A 501-nucleotide genomic window follows, 5' to 3' on the forward strand; every position below is an offset into this window, starting at 1 on the left:
GATTGTGTGGATCATGACAAGCTATGAAGAACATTGAGAAGTATGAGTATTCCAGTACACTTAATTGTACTTCTGAGGAATCTGTACCTGGACCAAGAAGCAGCTGTTCGAACAGAGCATGGGAACACTGAATGTTTTAAAATTGGGAAAGTTGTGCTACAAGGTTGTGTTTTTTCATTATACTTATGCAACCTGTATGCTGAGCAAATAATCTGAGAAGCTGGATTCTATGAAGAAAATCGTGGCATCAGGATTGGAAGAAGACTCATTAACAACCTGCGATATGCAGATGATACAACTTTGCTTGCTGAAAGTGAAGAGGACTTGAAACATTTACTGATGAAAAACAAAGAACACAGCCTTCAGTATGGATTGCATCTCAGCTTTAGTTACTGGTGTGTAAATTTGAATGATAGTTATATTAAATGTTATTCCTTGTAAACAAATGAATATTTTTCTATTATAAAGAGTATTTTGCCATGTTGTTGTTGTTGTCAGGTG

This window comes from Chrysochloris asiatica, unplaced genomic scaffold, assembly GCF_000296735.1.
Source record: "Chrysochloris asiatica unplaced genomic scaffold, ChrAsi1.0 scaffold00002, whole genome shotgun sequence".
NCBI lineage: Eukaryota > Metazoa > Chordata > Mammalia > Afrosoricida > Chrysochloridae > Chrysochloris > Chrysochloris asiatica.